The following is an 18,875-nucleotide window of genomic DNA, read 5'->3' as shown; positions in this document are numbered from 1 at the left end:
TTCAGCAACAATAAAGATCTTGGTGCCGCGTTAGGGTCCATCCACGTGGAGTCCCAGACACAGCAGATGGGAGGGGTGCCTGGTGCACTCACTGGTTTGAGACCGAGCCTGGCAGACCTGGGTTCAGGGATGGCACTCAGGTGCCTTCTTGGCTCTCATGAGCCCGGTGTGCTAAAGGAGACTATCTCCACGAAAAGCCAGCTCCTCTCCTCACTTGCTGTGTTTCTTGCAATATCCCTTCCATTGCGTTTTCCTGTCCTGCTCACTGCTGTCCCATGCACTCAGAAGGTCAACTTCATGCTGAACATTTACTACAGTGAAAAGTCCTGAGTGTCTCCTGGTTGTATCTTGAAACCTTGCAGCTTAGTTTTGGGTCACTGCATTATTCAAAACGTAACAAGCCCTTCCACCTGGAGGCCCCAAACCCGTCCCTTCTGGGCTTTTAGACTTGAAGGTATAGTTTTTCTGTTTCTTCTTGCCATTCCATTACATTTTCAAATTATGGTCCTAGCTATTTCTTTCCTGTCTGGGTCCTGGATAGACTTCTGTAAGCTTCTGGCTACAATCTTTTGATTTTCATAGGCTTCTCAACATTTAGTAGGTACCCCTCTGGTGTTGCTCTCAGGTCCCTGTTTTCCCCGTTTTTGAGCCTCCTTTCCAAGATGTCTCCCTAACTGTTGCAGGTATTGATTGTGACATCCCATTAGGTCCCCTCCCCTAAGGTCTACCTGGTTTTCTTTACAACACAGTTTTGCTTCCTACCCTTGGCTGTGAGCTCTTCTGCCATCTAGCCTCATTCATAAGGCTCTTGCTCAGAGAGCCCAGGTCAGTAGAATATCTGCTGTTCATCAGCCTGATTCATTTACAGTCTCAAAGTATCTGCCTGCGTAACATTCATTTCTAGGCAATACCAAACTTAAGAGTGGGTTCTATTTCCAAAGTTCGTTTGTAAGGGCCTTGTTTGGAACTCACATTTTCCCCCTGCAGTAATGTTCCTCATGGTGATTAGTTTGCCAGGCCCGTCCAGGAGAGCCCGTTGAACGTGCAGGATTAAAGCTAAAACACCAGGACCATAGAATTGTTAGGGGTAATAATAGTCAGACAGAATATAGTGACGATGTAGAATGGTGTTTCCATGGGGAAGTATTTTCAGAGTTCTCACTCGGAATGCTGGGATGCTTTTAACGGCCTACAGTTAGACTAAGCACGCCCCTTGCTTCCATCTTAAAAGAAAATAAAGCCACTGCCATTTATTGAGGAATTACTACGCAGCAAGCAGGGTAAACTCATTCTGTGAATTACATTGTTTCATCCTCGCATCAACACCAATGGAGCCGCATAGGTACTGCTATTATCCGTCTTACAAATGAGGAAATGGGAGGCTGAAAGAACTGATCTTGGTGACTTTGGACAGGGATTCTAGTAAAATAAAGTCTGGTGAGTGCTAGGAAAGGCACAGGATTCTAGAAGATATAGTGGGAAGAGAATCAGGTGCAGGTGGTGGAGAAAGTAAAGACTGAGGCTGGGAAAGGTGGAGGCACGTGGGAGTGGTACGTGTCGAGGCAGACTGTCAGTGCACGAAGGTCTTAAAGGTTGTATATTCTCTTCCCCAGTGACCTCTCTTTGGCCAAGAAACACTGAGATCCGTAAGGCCCTGGAAACAACAGAGAATAGCCACAGACTGCCCAGAAGAGGAAAGAGTGGCCAGGGGTGGTTTCTGTCCTGGAGGTGATCCTGGATGGTGGGGTAGAGTCCTTCATGGCCCTAGCTGCTCCTCTCTCCTGGTGCCAATGCCTGTGGCCTTGTGGTGTCTTTCCATCATGACTAGAATGATCTGCCTTGCCTTCGATTCTGGGCTAAGTTGTAAGGCTAAGCCTTTACAATGTCAAAGCCAAGACTGAAGCCCAGGCTTGAGGGAGGTTTGTCCATTAGAGCTTGCTTTCTTAGGTACTGTTCAGTAGCCATGAGAATATATTCAGGCCTGCCCACTGAGGATGAGAGATATATGGAACAGAGTCGAGTTCTCCAGCTGGCACAGAGGAGCCTAGCCTCGATCCCCTAAACCCCTACACACACACACACACACACACGGAAGGCCAGCCAAGATCAATAGAGCCACCTGGTCTATATTAGCTGAACCTTGAAAACTTATGAAAAATAAGGCTTTTTTGGTTCTTGTTTTGAAAAACTAAACTTTTAATTTTGAGATAAATGTAGATTTCCATGCACTTGTAAGAAATGATAAAGATCCCAGGGCCCCTGGCTGGCTCAGTTGGTGGAGGATGTGACTCTTGATCTTGGGATTGTGAGTTTAAGCCTCACGCTGGGTGTAGAAATTACTTAAAAAACCAGAAAATATAAAAAATAAATAAAATAAAATCTTTTAATAAAAAGAAATAGTAAAGATTCCATGCACCCTTTATCCTCAATGGTGACATCATGCAAAACTATAGTATAGTATCCTAACAAGGATATTGACATTGATAGAGTCAAGATACAAAATACCTTGATCATTATAAGGATCTTTCATGTTGTCATTTATAGCCACATCCCCTTCCCTCTGGGTCCTACTCCCTCCATAACCCCTGGCCACACCTATTCTATCCTGTTTCTATCATTTTGGCATTTCAAGAATGTTACATGAATGAAATCATGCAATATGTAACCTTTTGGAACTGGATTTTTTTTCACTCAGCATAATTCACTGGAGCTTTACCTATGTTACCACATCTGTTGATAGTTTATTACCTTTTACTACTGAGTAGTGTTCCAAGGTCTGGGTGGACTACATTTGTTTAATCATTCATCTGCTGAAGGACATCTGGGTGGTTTCTAATGTGGAATTATTATGAATAAAGCTGCTACAAATATTGGTGTACAGATTTTTGTGTAAATATGTCTTCATATCTCTGATATAAATGCCCAGGAGCTAAATTTCTAGGTTATAATGGCATTTTAGTTTGAAAATAAAAAAACAAACAAAAAAAAAAACACCTGCCAAATCCTACCATTTTATATCACCACCAGCAATATATTAGCAGTCCATTTTCTCCGCATCTTTGTCAGAATTTGGTATTGTCATTACTTTTTATTTTAGCCATTCTGGTGGGTATGGGATCATTTTTCATAGTGGTTTTAATGCATATTTCTCTAATGTCTAATAATGAAGTGTTTATTTGTCATCTCTATATCTACTTTGGTGATAGGTCTCTTCATGTGTTTTGTGTGTGTTCCAACTGGATTGTTTGTTTTTTTTTTTACTGTTGAATTTTGAGAGTTCTTTTTAAAAAAATTCACATAAAATGTATTATTAGCTTCAGGGGTACAGATCTATGAATCATCAGTCTTACATAATACACAGCACTCACCATAGCACATACCCTCCCCAATGTCCATCACTCAGCCACCCCATCCCCCTCCTCAGCAACCCTCAGTTTGTTTCCTGAGATTAAGAGTCTCTTATGGTTTGTCTACCTCCTGGTCCCATCTTGTTTCTTTTTTTTCCCCTCCCTTCCCCCATGACCCCCCATCTTGCCTCTCAAATCTCTCATATCAGAGAGATCATATGATAATTATCTTTCTCTGACTGACTTATTTCACTTAGCATAATACCCTATATTTTATATATATATATATATAGAGAGAGAGAGAGAGTATATATACCATATATATATACCATATATACCCTATATATACCATAATACCATAATACCACTCATGTCATTGCAAATGGCAAGATTTTGTTTCTTTTGATGGCTGCATAGTATCTATATCTATATGTGTGTGTGTGTATATATATACACACACACATACATACATATATATACATATACATACATACATACATACACATATGTGTGTGTGTGTGTATAATCACAGCTTCTTTATCATTCATCTGTTGATGGACATTTAGGTTCTGTCCATAGTTTGGCTATTATAGACATTGCTACTATAAATATTGGGGTGCCTCTGCCCCTTTGGATCCCTACATTTGTATCTTTAGGGTAAATACCCTGTAGTGTGATTGCTGGGTCATAGGGTAGCTCTATTTTCAACTTTTTGTGAACCTCCATACTGTTTTCTAGAGCTGCACCAGCTTGCATTCCCACCAACAGTGTAGGAGAGTTCCCCTTTTTCTACATTCTTGCCAACACCTGTCATTTCCTGACTTGTTAATTTTAGCCATTCTGACTGGTGTGAGGTGGTATCTCACTGTGGTTTTGATTTGTATTTCCCTGATGCTGAATGATGTGGAGCACTTTTTCATGTATCTGTTGGCCATCTGGAGGTCTTCTTTGCAGAAATGTCTGTTCATGTTTTCTGCCCATTTCTTGATCAGATTATTTGTTCATTAGGTGTTGGGTTTGATAATTTCTTTATAGATTTTGGATACTAGCCCTTTATCTGAGATATCATTTGAAAATATCTTCTTCCATTCTGACAGTTGTCTTTTGTTTTGTTTTGTTTTGTTGACTGTTACTTTGCTGTGCAAAGGCTTTTTGCCTTGATGGAGTCCCAATAGTTCATTTTTGCCCTTGCTTCCCTTGACTCTGGGGATGTCTCTAGGAAAAAGTTGCTGTGGCTGAGGTCAAAGAGGTTGCTGCCTGTGTTTTCTTCAAGAATTTTGATGGATTCCTGGCTCACACGGAGGCCTTTTATTTGAGTCTGTTTTTGTGTATGGTGTAAGGAAATGGTCCAGTTTCATTCTTCTGCATGTGGCTGTCCAGTTTTCCCACCATTTGAGGAAGAGACTGTCTTTTTTCCATTGGACATTCTTTCCTGCTTTGTTGAAGATTAGTTGACTATATATATATATATATATATATATATATACACACACACACATGTATGTATGTATATACATACATGTGTATATATGTATATGTGTGTATATATACACATGTGTATATATACATATATATGGTATATACACACACATATATATGTATATCTATTCATGTATACATGAATAGAACAGAGCCACACAATTGATATTTTGGGTGTATTTTAGTCTGTTATAAGAAACTGCCTCCCAAAATTTTAAAGAAATATATACACAAAAATAAGGGTAAACACGATGAAGGGATGGAATATGACTGTAAAGATGAAAATTTAAAAAGATTCTAAAAAAGAAATTGGTAAGATGAGAAGTTGGTTGAGAGAAGATTAAAAAAAAAAGAGGAAAGAATACAATCAGGCTGTAGATTAGAACAAAGCCATGTGCTCCATTTAGGGTATATTTTGATCTTTTAGAAGAAACTGTATCCCAAAATTTTAAAGAAAGAAAACTCTATATGTATACAAAAAATAGGGTTAAATACAATGATGGTATAGAATATGACTATAACAATGAAAATTCTAAAAGATTATAAAAAAGGTATTGATAAGATAAAATAGTTAAAAAATGTTAAAGTAAGAAAGAGGAAGAATAAAAAAAGAATAAGAAAAAAATAAAATTAAAAAATTTAACTTTGAAAGACTAAAGAATCATGGGAAAAAAGCCATGAATTCTATGTGTTGCTTTCCCCTAGCTCTGGATCTCTGCAGTTCTCATTGATCAGTAAACTCGGACTTGGTTGGATCTACTTGCTGATCTTCTGGGGACGGGGCCTGTTGCCATGATTCTCAAATGTCTTTGCCTGAGGCAGAATTGCACCGCCCTTGACAGGGGCCAGGCTAAATAATCTGCTCGAGTTCACCATCAGGAGCTTTTGTTCCCTGAACGCTTTCCATAGAGCTTTGGAGGACGGGAATGAAAATGGTGGCCTCCCAATCTCTGGCCGGAGGAGCCGAGAGCTTGGGGCTGTACTCCTCTGTACACCCTCGGAGAAAAGCAGTCAATCCTTCCTGTCTCCCTGGTCTCTGGCTGCACTCCAAGCTCACCTGGCCTGTGACTGAGCATTTCTGTCTCTGGCACAGGGCCCCATTTGGAGTCTCCAAACTCAGCAGATCCCTGCATCAGAGAAGGAAGGTGAGTCTCTCCAGATCTGCCATTTGTGGGGTCCCTGCTCAAAGAGCAGTAGCCTGATAACACTGTGGATCATGGTTTAAGGTAACTCAGAGCTGAGTGCTCACCCCTTAGCTCCATCTCTATAGCAGGTTTCCCTGCTCTGATACCTGTAAGCTCTGCTACACTCAGACACCCCTGATCCTTCTGTGACCCCGTGGGTCCTAAAACCACACTGTCTCCATGAGGGTTCCACCCAGGCTTATCCTCTGGAGCAATGTCCCTCAGTAGAGCTGACTTATAAAATTTCTGATTTTGTGCTCCACTGCTCTACCACTTGCCAGGAGCCAGCCCCTCCCACCATGGTCTCTCTTCCCATATGTTGCCTCGGATTCACTTCTCCACACGTCTGACCGTCCAGAAAGTGATTGCTTTTCGGTTCCTAGAATTGCTGCTCTTCTTCTCTTTGATTGCTTGTTGAGTTTGTAGGTGTTCAATGGTTTGATAACTAGCTGAAACTCTGGGACCCAATGATACTTAGGTCAAGGCCTGAGCTGAGATCAAGAATCAGACACTTAACAGACTGAGACACACTGATGTTCCTGTACCTTGTCTTTTTATCTTTTTTTTTTTTTTTTAAGATTTTATTTATTTTTTTAACGGACAGAGATCACAAGTAGGCAGAAAGACAGACAGAGAGAGAGAAAGAGAGAGGAAGAAGCAGGTTCCCTGCTCAGCAGAGAGCCCGATCCAGGGCTTATTGCACAGAGTAGAACTTGTAGCATCATGTTGAATAAGTGATGAGAGTGAATATCCTTGTCTTATTCCTATCTTGGGAGGGGAAAGCGTTCAGTTTTTTACCATTAAGTATAATTTTGCTGTGGGCTATTTGCAAATGCTCTTATCAAATTGAGGAGTTTCCCTTTTATTCACATTTTTTCTAAATATTTTTATCTTGAATAGATGTTGAAATTTGTCAAATGTCTTTTCTGCGTCAATTGATAATGTAATTTTTCTTCCACAGTTGTTGATATGGTTAATTATACATATTAACTTTTGAATATTGAAAAAGCATTAAAAAAATTTTTTTTATTTGATGGTGGGGGGAAAGGGAGCGAACATGAGCCGGGGGAGAGATATAGGGAGAGAAGAAGGAGAAGCAGACTCCTCACTGAACAGGGAGCCTGACACGGGGCTTGATCAGGAACCCTGTGATCATGACCAGAGCCAAAGGCAGACGCCCAACTGACTAAGCCACCCAGATGTTGCTGAAAGAGCCTTCTGTTCCTAGGATAAAACTCATTTGACTCAGGTCAGGATCCCAGGGTCCTGGGATCAAGCCCCACATCGGGCTCTCTGCTCAGCGGGGAGCCTGCTTCCCTTCCTCTCTCTGCCTGCCTCTCTGCCTACTTGTGATCTCTCTCTCTGTCAAATATATAAATAAATAAAAATCTTAAAAAAAAACACCTCATTTGATTATGGTGTATAATTCTTTTTATGTATTGCTGAATTCTATTTGATAATATTTTGTTAAGGATTTTATAACTATACTCAAGAGGAATATTGCTCTATAGTTTTCTTCCTTGGTCTGTTTTTGGCATAAATCAGACAAATTGGGAAGTGTTTCTTCCTCTTCTATATTCTGAAGAGATTGTGTAGAATTGGCATGAATTCTTTTTTTTTTTTTTTTAAGATTTTATTTACTTAATTGAGAGAGAGACAGAGAGCACAAGCAGGGGAAGGATAGAGGGACAGGGACAAGCATATTTCCCACTGTGTGGGGAGTCTGATGCAGGGCTCAATCCTAGGACCCTGAGATCATGACCTGAGCAGAAGTCAGATGTTTAACCAACTGAGACACTCAGACCCCCAGCATTAATTCTTTAAATATTTAGTAGAATTGTTTAGTGAAACCATTTGGGCCTAGGGATTTTTTTTTAAATTTTAAAAATATTAATTCAATTTCCTTATAGTCTTGTGGTTATTCACATGGCCTGTTTAATTTTGGGTGAGTTGGGGTAGTGTGTGTGTGCGTGTGTGTGTACGTGTGTCTGTGTGTGTTTAGGAACTGGTCTATTTCACCTAAGTTGTCAAATTTTAGGTACGTAAGATTGTTTGCAGAATTCCCTTATTATCCTTTTGATGTCCGCAGGGGGCATAGTGATAGCTCCTGTTTCATTCCCAATATTGGTAATTTGTGTCTTCTCCCTCTTTTTCTTTGTTAGTCTTGTTAAAGTTAGTCAATTTTATTGATCTTTTCAAAGAACCAACTCTTTTGATTTTCTCCATTGTTTTCAATTTTATTGATTTTTGCCCTTGTCTTTATATTTCCTTCCTTCTGCTTGCTTTGAGTATATTTTGCCTTTTCTTTTATCTAAGTCCTTGAGGTGGGAGCTTATATTACTGACTCGAGACTTTTCTTCTTTTCTAATGTATGCATTTAGCGCTATACATTTTTCTCTTAACACTGCTTTACTGTCTTTCTTTCTTTCTTTTTCTTTTGTTTTTAAGAGATTTCATTTATTTATTAGAGAGAAAGTGAGTGAGCATGAGTGGGATCAAGGTCAGAGGGAGAAGCAGACTCCCCAAAGCAGGACTTGATCTGGAGACCTTGGAATCATGACCCGAGATGAAGGCAGATTTAACAACTGAGCCACCCAGGTGCCCAATGTATTACATTTTCATTTTCAACCGGTTAAATGTACTTTTTTGATTTCTCTTGAGACTTTTTTTTTTAATTTAAGATTTTATTTATTTATGTGACACAGAGAGAGAGAGTGCACAAGAAGGCAGAGTGGCAGGCAGAGTGAAAGGGAGAAGCTGGCTCCCTGCTGACCAAGGAGACCAATGCAATATGTGGCTGAGACTTCTTTGATCCATGAATTATTCAGAAGTGTGTTGTTTAGTTTCCAAGTATTTAGATATTTTCCTAATATCTTTCTGTTGCTGATTTTTAGCTTTGTTCCATTTTTTATAGTTCCTTTAAATTTGTTGAGGTTCTTTTTTTTTTGTCCAATATATGATTTATCTTGGTATGTGTTTATTGGGCATTTGAAAAGAATGTGTATTAGAATATATGTTCTGCAGTCAGGTCAGGTATTCTACATTGGCTAATGTTGGAGAGTTCTTCTACACCCTACTGATATTTACTTTAGTTGTTATATCAATTGTTTAGAAATGCTGGAGTTTCCAGCCACAATCGTGAATTTGTCTATTTCTTCTATCAGTTTCTTCTTCACGTATTTTGCATCTCTGTTTTTTTGCTGCATAAACAGAATTGCTATGACTTCTGAGTGGATTGACTTTTTTTTTTTTTATCATTTTATAAAGTCCCTTTCTGTCTCTGGTAATTTTCTTTGCTCTGAAGTCTACTTTATCTGATATTAATATAGCCCATCTTGCTTTCCTTTTATTAATGCTTGCATGACATATATTTCCCCATCCTTTTACTTTCATCTAAGTTATTATGTAGATACTGATATTTATCTATATCATTATTTGAAGTGAATTTGTTGTATATAGCAAATACAGTTAAGCAGGTCGTATTTTATTTTGTTTTATTATTATGTTCAATTAGCCAGCATATAGTAAATCATTAGGGCACATCATATTTTAAAATCCACTCTGCAACCTTTGTCTTTTAGCTGATCTGTTTTAACCAGTTGTATTTAATGTATTTATTTTTGTTTTTTATTTGTTCTTTGATTTTTGTTTCTCTGTTTACTTTTTTCTCCCTTCTTTTGGGTGAGTTGAACATTTTTCCATATTGATTTATCTATAGCATTTTTGAATCTATCTCTTTGTATAGCCTTTTCAGTGGTTGCTCTAGGTATTATACTATATATACACAACTTATCATGGTCAACTGGTATCATTTTACCAGTTTGAAGCATAGAAACCTTTTTACTCTTCACATCTGTTTCTTTTCTTTTTAAAAATTATCTTAAATATTTCCTCTACACACATTAAGAACTACATCTGTGTTATAAATTTTGCTTCAACCATCAAACATAATTTTGAAAACTCAAAAGGAGAAGGAAAGACTATTGCATTTGTCCATATTTTTGCTTATTATATACTCTGTTCCTTGCTTCATGGTATTCCAAGTTTCTTTCTCTTGTTTCCTTTCTATTTAGAGAATTTCATTCCAACATTGTTTTAGGATAGTTCTATTGGTAACAAATTTTCTTAGTTTTCCTTCATCTGAGAATATCTTGATTTCTCCTTAATTCTAGAAGAATATTTTTTGGAGGTATAGGATTTTGGATTAACAGTTCTAGTCCTTCGCCACTTGAAAAATATTTCACCACCTCATTTTTTTTGCTTATTATAGCAAAAAAAAAAACGGTTTCTGGTAAGAAGTCTGCCATTCTAATTGTTTTGCCTCTGTTTTTCTCTGGCTGATTTCAAGAATTTTCCCTTGTTTTCAGTTTTCAAAAATTTGGCTATGATGTGTCTGGGTGCACATTTCTTTGGATTTGTCTTGTTTGTGGTTTGCGCGGCTTTTTGAAACTATAGGTTTACGTCTCGGCAAATTGGGGAAGTTTTCAACCCTTATTTCTGTGATAATTCTTTATTTTCTCTCTGCCTTCTTCCTTCTCTCCTCCTGGGACTCGGACGTCATGGATATATGATCTTTTGTTTCTTTTGTTATGTCCATGGGTTGAGGAATTCCTGTATAGTTTCCACTGACACCATGGTGGAGGTGATTTTATAAATCTGGGTGATGGTGAAAAATCCAGACCCTCCAGTAGGCCTCCTCAGCAGGAAAAAGAGGGGCTTCTCTTTACTGCCAGGTGGAGAAGAAAGCCCAGGCTCCTTCCATGGTCTGTACCAGGAATTTGTTCAGTCCGAGGTCAGCCTTGTTTCCAAATGCCAGGTAGAGATCTGGAGAGACTGAGAGCACAAGCAGCTTGAAACATCACTGTTAAATGGATCCTACACAGGCCAGTGAGTCCTAGCTCTGGCTCATTGCTGTGCCAATGACCCTGCTGGTGTCTTTCTCTCTTATGAGATAAGCCCTAGGTGCATTAATTTTTTCCTTATGGTTAGGCTAGATCTTTTTTTCTCAATGTCTCTTAACTTTTGAAAATGCATTTTTCTCTTTATAATTATCATGAGGTTGTTTATACATTTTCACAATTTGGTTTCCTTTAGCAATCAGTTTTTTTTGTAGGTATTCAACTAGTTCTTTAATGTACAAGCCTAGCTCACTTTACCCTGACCCTCCAGATCTTATAATATTGGAAGATCTGGATTTACTCCTTAAAACCCTGTGACTTACAGAACACAAACACAATTCGGATTTGTTTTACCTTCTTTCTCTTTATATTTACTTTGGAGAATCCATAGGGACTACCAACCAAATGTGGGTTTTCAGGATAATGTTTATCAAATGTCTAAAATTTAGCACATATTTATAAACTTGCTAAAGTATATTCTTTTAAAAAAAATTTATTTTATTTACTTATTTGACAGGAAGAGACAGAGCAAGAGAGAGAACATAAGCAGGGAGAGTGGGAGAGAGGCTTCCTGCTGAGCAGAATCCCCGGACCTTGGGATCACTACCAGAGCTGAAGGTAGATGCTTAATGACTGAGCCACCCAGGCACCCCAATTAAGGCATATTCTTACTGAAGGCAGGTGCCGCATTTATAATAAAATAGTTATGAGGTGTTTTTTTGGGGGGAAAAGTATTATGAAATTGAGGAAATTGAAAAATATATATGTAGACTTTAAACATACGTTTATCTGAGCTCCATCTCCATCTTTCTTTCTCCATCCAAAGTTACAGTGGAAAAAAAAAAAATAAAGTGGCTTAAACCCATAAAGACGAAGAGAATTGGAGGGGAAATAGGAGTAGAGAAGAGATGTATTCACACCTGGGAGACAAAAGGTGTTTTGAAGGATAGTAACCAACTTAGTAGATAGAAATGGCTGAAACCCAAGTGCCTGTGGAAATGAAGATTGATGAGCAGCAAGAGATTTGTTGCCTAGAGCTCCTTGAAGGGTTCTGGAATTGGAGGTACTAGCCAAGTGGAAGGAGCAAGGATGAGTCATGGACTCGAGAAGAGGGAGATGAACATATTATGCCTCTGACCCACACCATTGTGGGACAACCTCTCTCTAATCACTGTAGATCAGGGAATTCCTTCTCTGAAGAAACTGACCAGAGTCAGTGGCTCTGGGCCATGCCAGCTGGTCCATCACAGCTGGTCCCTATCATCACTCTGTTCCCACTGTCATGCCAGGCTTACTACACAGACCTAGTTCACCAAGCCCATCATGCTGGAGATCAGAGCGAGAAGTCCATGGAAAAATTCGATGGCTCCAGAGTAAATACTCACACATAATGACAATTAGGAGGGAGGTGTGTATGTTCTAATGACAGAATGACTCAACACCTGATCACGCTTCTGGCCACCAGGTGACAAATCTGATCCAACCACACAGCCTTTCCACACAACTACCTGGTGTCTCATTTTTAAGCCAAGGATCATCAGACTTTTGAGAGACACCATCGAAATAAAAGACTGAGAATGAAGTGTAGGTATGGGAAGACTATCAATTAGAAGAAAAAGGAAATGTTGTAAGGAAGGGGCAAAAATTTTAAAGAAAAATTATAAGTATCTTTAGAGAGATGAGATGATATTGCAGCCATGAAACAAGAATGGATGCCGATAAAACAGACAAAAACAGAGAAAAGCAGAAAACACAAGAATGAAAAAGATTAAAATGATCAGGGATGTCTGGCTGGCTCAGTTGTTGGAGCATGTGACTCCTGATCTTGGGGTTGTGAGTTTGAGACCCATGGTGGGTGTATAGACTACTTCAAAATAAAATCTTGGGGTGTCTGGGTGGCTCAGTGGGTTGAGCCTCTGCCATTCGGCTCAGGTCATGATCTCAGGGTCCTGGGATTGTGCCTCTTTTTGGGCGCTCTGCTCAGTGGGGAACCTGCTTCCTCCTCTCTCTCCCTGCCTCTCTGCCTACTTATGATCTCTGTCTGTCAAAGAAATAAATCTTAAACGAATAAAATAAAATCTTAAAAAAGAAAAGAAAAGAAAATGATTAGGGTAGAAATAAAAAAATTCAACAGAGTTTGGGAAATGGAATTGAGGAATTCTTGCATAGAATAGTAAAAAAAACTTGGAAAATAGGACACTGGATTGGCTCATTCCTCTTTTACAACCCACTTTTCTCTTGTCTCTTTTCCATTCCTAGAGTTTCTTGTAGTTAGATTTGCATTTTGACACATTTCTGATCAATGAGTTGTAAGTGTAAGTCTGCAGGGGATTTCTAGACATGCCACCCTTCCTGCTTCCTCCCTTTCCTTTTCATTTCTGCCTTGAATGTAGAAGTGATGTCTGAAGCTGCAGCAGTTATCTTGTGGCCATGGCTGAGAGGCCAAGAGAGTTCCAGAGATCTTTGCCCTGAGATTTGTAACCCTCTGAAATAGTACCAGTCTAACCACCTCTTGACTTCCTGTGTGAATAAAACAAAACAAAACAAAACAAAACAAAAACAAACCCTAATGTGTTAAGCTGTTTAATTGGATATTCTTTTACTCCTAGCTGAATCAGATTCCCTAACACAGAGAGAAAAGTTCAAGGAAAATATCTGGAGTACCTGAGTGGCTCAGTCAGCTAAGTGTCCCACTCTTGGTTCTGGCTCAGTTCACGATCTTGAGGTTGTGAGATGGAGCCCTGTGTTGGACTCTGCACTGGGTGTGGCACCTGCTTAAGATTCTCTCTCTACCTTTCCCTCTGCCCTGCCCCTACCCCTCTCTAAAAACAAAACAAAACAAAACAGCTAGACTATCTGTTCAAGTGGTCCAATATTCAACTGTTAGGAGTTTTGGAAAGAGAAAACAGAGATAATGGGTGGAAAAAAATTATCAATGGAACAAAAGAAGAAAATATCCCAGAACTAAGCTTTCATATCTTGAAACAACACATTAGCCCAAGTCCCTAAAAATCACCAGGATGTAGAATGGAAGTACTTCACAGTTTGCTTTCAGATAAATGGAGCAGAGGTCAGGAGACTGGCTTTACTACAATAAAAGAATGTATCGTAAGAAGAATTAACATTGCATAGATATTTGAAAGGTTTGTCAGTAAGCATTAAACTAAAAATATTATATTTGAAGAAGATAGGAACTTGTGGAAACATGGTAGTATCTCAGATATCTGTTTAACAAAGTGATTTAAGTTTGGGTGTTTGGTCCCTATCTGGAAATTGCCATGTTTTGTATCAAAGTTCGGCTATTTTGAAAGACTATGCATTTTGAAATTTTACAGACATGATTCTGATCCCAGTTGCGTGGTGAAGACAATTTCCTTAACTTCTGCGCCTGCTTTCTCATCAGCAAGTCTACCTTAGAGGTTATTGTGGGGACTAACGGGAATTCTCCATTTAGAACTCCTGGCATAGACCTGGGGTTTCTTTTTTAAAGTTCTTACTTATTTTTGCAAGAGAGAAACAGAGAGAGGGGATGAACAAGGGGAGAGGGAGAGAGAACAAGAGAGAGGGAGAAGCAGACTCCCTGCATGTGGGGCTCGATCCCAGGACTCCAGGATCATGACCTAAGCCAAAAGCAGATGCTTACCTGGCTGAGCCACCCAGGCACCCAGAACTGGCATTTCTTAAATGTTAATTTCCCTTAATGATGTTTCTTAAATTGAGATTCTACCTGTATACATGCACCACAGCCTTCCATTCTTCCCTCGTCTTAGTTTGTAAGAACTCGAGTTACCCAGGTTGAGGATTATCCAGTCTGTTTGTTCCCTAACTGGGATTCCCCAGCCCTGAGAAAGTTGTAACGAGGGTCTGTGAGTTACCTCCAATATTCTAAAAGTATTCCAGAAATCATACATGTTCTGGGTATAGAAAAAGGAGCTTTCAAGTGCCTTGGCCTTTGTCTTGGATGTAAACTTATTGTGGTTACTCCAGTTGCTTCATGATGACCAGAAGAACCAGTGGGCATTTATACATTTCACAATTAAAGACAGAAAAGTTATTAGTTAAATTTTTAGAGCTGTCATTTGGAAGGCAATGTCTTAAAAATTCATGGAATTTACGGGGAAAGCCGGGAGGAGGGTAACAACTCTTGGGCAGGAAGGTCCACAAAGATTAAGTAACTTGTTAAAGTTAACACAGTGGGTTAGCAGCACTGCCAAGCCTAGAACTGATTTCTCCTGATGTCTAGTTGATAGCATGTTTCACTACTAACAGCTCTCCAGACCATCTTATCTTCCCCCCACTGTATGTATGGTGACAGATGTTAACCAGACTTACTGTGGTGATCATTTTGCAAGGTATACAAATATTGACTCATTATGTTGTACACCTGAAATTAATATGATGTTATATGTAAATTACACCTCAATAAAAGAAAATACTGCCTCAGAAACTTGAAACTCAGGATGTTCGATTCTCCTATATGCTTGGACCCCAAAAATCACGGGAAGGAAGAAAGAATTCCTGACACTTTGTCATGATTTACAGGCACAACCAGAAATTTCTCGTTTCCTTTTGTCAATTAGAGAAATTTATACCTTAGAAGATTTTAAATGCTTGGCTACTTCAGAGAAAAAGAAAGTTCTGTCGCTTATCTATATTGTTTTTGTGCCTGTGAGAAAACAAGGGGTTTTCAGCCAAGGCAAATCAAAGTAGCTGATAATCCCATGAGAGAGTTGAGCAGGCAGTGAGCGCGGAATACGTACCTGCCTGGAATCCGGTGCCTCCGATTAACAAGCAAGGCAGGAAGAAAACTGCTTGGATGAGCTATGACCACAAGGTGGCGCCACACACACGCTTGTCAAAGTTAGCAGTTTTTTTCAAATCTGGGGGATTTCCCCTAATTTACTGAAGCAGGAAAAAACAAAAACAACAAAAATACGGGTAGGTCCAGTACTTTTCAGCTTGGAACAGTGGGACTGAAAGGAGATGGTTAAAAGCTCCAAAGAAGTTGCCCTCTTTAATTGTGTGGCAGAGAAGGCACTTGTGTCCTTAGAGTTCGCTGGGTAAATAAGGAGCCTGCTGACTCCTCAAGTGAGTGCAGACTCAGGAAGTGACAGGCTCCAGCAGGAAAAACCAGAGTTACCCTGTGAGGGCAAATCACTCTAGGATTAGGGCTCCAGCCTCCTTGGTCATTTGGGTGTACTCCTTTATGCCTGGCCCTCTGACCTTAGGGGAAAGGCAATTTCCATTTCTATACAGGGAGCTAATTTCCTTTTGTTGTTTCCTTTATTTTATTTTCCTCCCAAGAATTGTGAATTCTCAACTGGTTGGGACCTGGGAGGAGGAGATGGATGGAGCAGTGAGCCAACCGTGCCCTTTCTTCCTTCCCACCCTTCCCTACATAAGAACCCCCACCCCCCACCCCTCCGGCCCCGGCATCTCAACCTGCCCCTTTCCTTCAAAGGAAAAACGGAAATAGTATGTCCATGCCCATTGACATCATGGATTTTCCTGCCAGTCCTGATTTAAAATATCTTGAAAGTTTGCTTTCAAAGGACTGCTTTGTGCTTAAGGAGAAAATAAAACCCTATGCCTCCTACCCTAAAGCTTTTCCGGGTACCACAGAAAACCACCTGAGCTGTCTGCCTCTGGCATCTTTGACACCAGACCAACATAATAACACCCAGGCCAGTTCCTGGCATCTCTGCTGATTTAACAATGACTCCACCAGGTTCCTCACGTACAGCAACAATCCCCCAGCGCCCCTACTCCCATGGCATGGACTCACACCCAGACGCTGCTTGGCTGCTGCTTCAGAGGAATCAATGTTCCAGAACATTGGTTCTCATATCTCAGCATGCATCAGAATCACCTGGGGTGCTTGTTAAGACAGATTCTTGGGCCCCACTTTCTGGTTTAGTAGGTCTGGGGTGCAGTAAAAAAAATTTTGTGTTTTTAGCAAGTTCCCTTGTGAGGCAGATGCTACTGGACTGGGGACCAAATTTCTAGAGCTGCTTTTTCAGAGAACAGAGCTGGAAGGGGGAGAAGGAGCAGCAGTAAGAAGCCCAAGGCTATTGTTTGGGCTGGTCTTTGGCCCCTGTGGCGGAGTCAGTTGGGGGAGGGCATGTGTTCCGGACTGCGGAGGCACCAAGAGGGCCTGACCTCTTGAGATGCTGTGAATCTTTATTTTTTTTTCTTTCTAGACTAGTGGTTCTGAAACTTGGCAGCACATGGGATCCACTCTGGGAACTTTAAGAAAGAATCCCTGACAACTGGCCTCCAGTCCCAAAGATCTTGCTTTAATTGGTTTGGAGGGTACTTTGGGCATACGACCATTTGAAAGCTCCTTAGGTGTTTCTGATGTGCAGCCTGGGTTGAAAAACCTCTGTTCTAGGCTCTCCCCTCATTATATTTCATATCGAATCTGCCATGAATGGAAGTACCAATCATTGGTCCTGGAAACTTCCAGATCCCTCACCTACCTCCTTACCTCTGCCCACCTTCAAGCTGGAATAACTTGCAAATCTCTGACTTTTGAACTCCTATGTTTCCTTCAAAACCCGGTTCAAGTATGTCTTTCATGGTGGAGACTTTCTTGGATTCCCCTGACAGTTAATTGCTTCTTTTCCTATCTCCTAAAGTACTTTGCAAGCACTGGAATTACAACCTTTTTGTTTTGTTTTGTTTTACTGTATTGTAATTATTTGCTTTTCTATCTTTTCTCCTCACTCCATGGTATACCCCTTGGGAGGCTTAATAAAAACCACAACTGAGTGAATCCCTTGGTTGGAGATAAAGTTTGAGGTGCAAAAGGACTGGAGAAGGAAGTTTACTAATTTTGACTCTGTTCAACAAACTGGGTGCCTACTTAGGGTGAAGTTCTGGTGGGTGTCTGGGAGGCGAAGCCAAGCGAGCCGAGTGAACCTTGCCTTGAGGGATTTCTCCTCAAGTCTGGCATCAGTTTCTAATATGCACTCTGCTCTCAATTGAGAGTCGCTGAATTAGGGTGAGACCCCGTGCTAGGTGCTTTTAAAATCGTGGACGCGACCATTTCCATGACAATTCTGCTGGCTAGCTATTGCTGTCCCCATCGTATGGATGAGAGAACTGAGGTTGAGCAAGTAAATGGCAGAGGGATGCAAGGACCAAAGCCACTCTGCTTTCTGATGGGGTTCTATACCTCTTCCCTCCGGGGGATCTGGCTGTTTCTTGTAGACACGGACACGGTCTTAGTAATTTTTGTACCCCCAGCACTTGGCTCAGGGCCTGGCATCAGCAGGTGCTCTGTGGATGAGGGCCTACCTGAACAGTATGACCCTCCGCCACGTCTCTCTGTCATCCAGGGGACATGGTGTTGGCGCTGACACAGTTAAGTGAGATGCTGCTGTTGCCACTCAAGGGGGCTTCACAGCGGTCAACAACCAGCAGCTGGTTCACACATTGCGTGAGAGCCCTGTCGCCGGCAATCTTCTGCCTGCTAATCACTGTGTCACAGTCTAAGCGTTCAGTTACCTGCTGCCCAGGTCATGATGAGAACTTCCGGTTCCGGATCTGCCATCTTTGTTTTCTTCCGCCATATTCTCCCGTCTCGGCGCAGTGGACAGAGTCGCTCTCTGTTTTTTTTCAGCTGGGCCCTCTTCGTGCCAAGTGTTTGTATGGGAGATAGGTCAGAAGCATGTCTTCTGCCTTCCATGCGTCTTGAACAACAGCACAGTAAACCGGCTCCACTTGCCTTCCTGCGGGGGTAGATTCCAAGCGGAGTTCATGGGGTTGGCTCCATAAAGCCATGGAAGTGGCACCCGTGGGCTTTATGGAGCCAACTGCATGCTTCACTGCTGAGAGTGCTTGCTACCTGGCTGTGTGAGCCCAGACAGATCGGTGTGAGCAGCAGCGTGACCGCTGGGAACCCGTTCTGTTAGAGGTCTCCCATCCCCCACTTCCCCACTTCCTGTATTACCACCCTCCCCTCC

At 40.8% G+C, this 18,875-nt stretch overlaps 1 protein-coding gene across 5 annotated transcripts in view; it reads right to left on the bottom strand.

Annotated features, from left to right (window-relative positions):
• Positions 1-18,403, bottom strand: part of BCL2L14 (BCL2 like 14) — a 51,886-nt gene extending 33,483 nt beyond the window's left edge. For 3 of the 5 annotated variants that reach the window (XM_032347328.1, XM_032347325.1, XM_032347326.1), the window contains exon 1: positions 973-1,070. The gene's annotated coding sequence lies outside the window, so the exon portion shown is untranslated. Of the gene's footprint in view, positions 1-972; positions 1,071-18,207 lie in introns of those variants that run through there. The other 2 variants (XM_032347329.1, XM_032347327.1) reach the window with 1 other exon arrangement.
• Between the last annotated feature and the right edge of the window lie 472 nt (positions 18,404-18,875).

The sequence above is a fragment of the Mustela erminea genome, chromosome 6 (assembly GCF_009829155.1).
Source record: "Mustela erminea isolate mMusErm1 chromosome 6, mMusErm1.Pri, whole genome shotgun sequence".
Taxonomy (NCBI): domain Eukaryota; kingdom Metazoa; phylum Chordata; class Mammalia; order Carnivora; family Mustelidae; genus Mustela; species Mustela erminea.
Note: the sequence above shows the minus strand (reverse complement) of the source record. Positions and strands in the feature narration are given on the sequence as shown.